At 33.9% G+C, this 782-nt stretch overlaps 1 protein-coding gene across 2 annotated transcripts in view; it reads right to left on the bottom strand.

Annotated features, from left to right (window-relative positions):
• DCT (dopachrome tautomerase) overlaps positions 1 to 782 on the bottom strand; it is a 40,625-nt gene that overhangs the window by 25,521 nt on the left and 14,322 nt on the right. The gene's annotated exons all lie outside the window — the stretch shown is intronic.

The raw sequence follows: 782 nt of genomic DNA, 5'->3' as shown, positions 1-782 counted from the left end.
ATAGAGCCTAACAGGTAAGAACTGAATAGTAAGTGTTGCTGAAGGACTAAGTGAATGATTGAATAATGAATGATGAACAGTGACTATTGCCTTAGTGTTCTAGTTAGTTGCAGGTAGGAAGAACTGAATAGAGCCTAACAGGTAAGAACTGAATAGTAAGTGTTGCTGAAGGACTAAGTGAATGATTGAATAATGAATGATGAACAGTGACTATTGCCTTAGTGTTCTAGTTAGTTGCAGGTAGGAAGAACTGAATAGAGCCTAACAGGTAAGAACTGAATAGTAAGTGTTGCTGAAGGACTAAGTGAATGATTGAATAATGAATGATGAACAGTGACTATTGCCTTAGTGTTCTAGTTAGTTGCAGGTAGGAAGAACTGAATAGAGCCTAACAGGTAAGAACTGAATAGTAAGTGTTGCTGAAGGACTAAGTGAATGATTGAATAATGAATGATGAACAGTGACTATTGCCTTAGTGTTCTAGTTACTTGCAGGTAGGAAGTTATTCCAAATAACTTGGCAATTTCTTGCAAATCAAAAGCTCCAGATGGGGGTTTAATATAAATTTTTTCACACTATTTCTGATAACAATATACACATTCACTCCAGAAAATTTGACAAACACAGAAAAGTACAGAGAAGAAAATTTAAATGACTCATAATTTCACCACCAGAAATGATTCTGATTGTTCTTTTGCTGTTTATCATTCCAGATGAATGTAATTATTCATTTCTTCAACAGTCTTTTCTTAAACTGGAATTATAGAATACACATTTTTATA

Source organism: Bison bison, unplaced genomic scaffold, assembly GCF_000754665.1.
Source record: "Bison bison bison isolate TAMUID 2011002044 unplaced genomic scaffold, Bison_UMD1.0 scf7180017864225, whole genome shotgun sequence".
Classification (NCBI taxonomy): domain Eukaryota; kingdom Metazoa; phylum Chordata; class Mammalia; order Artiodactyla; family Bovidae; genus Bison; species Bison bison.
The sequence above is the reverse complement of the archived record's forward strand: the minus strand, read 5'-3'. Positions and strand labels throughout refer to the sequence as shown.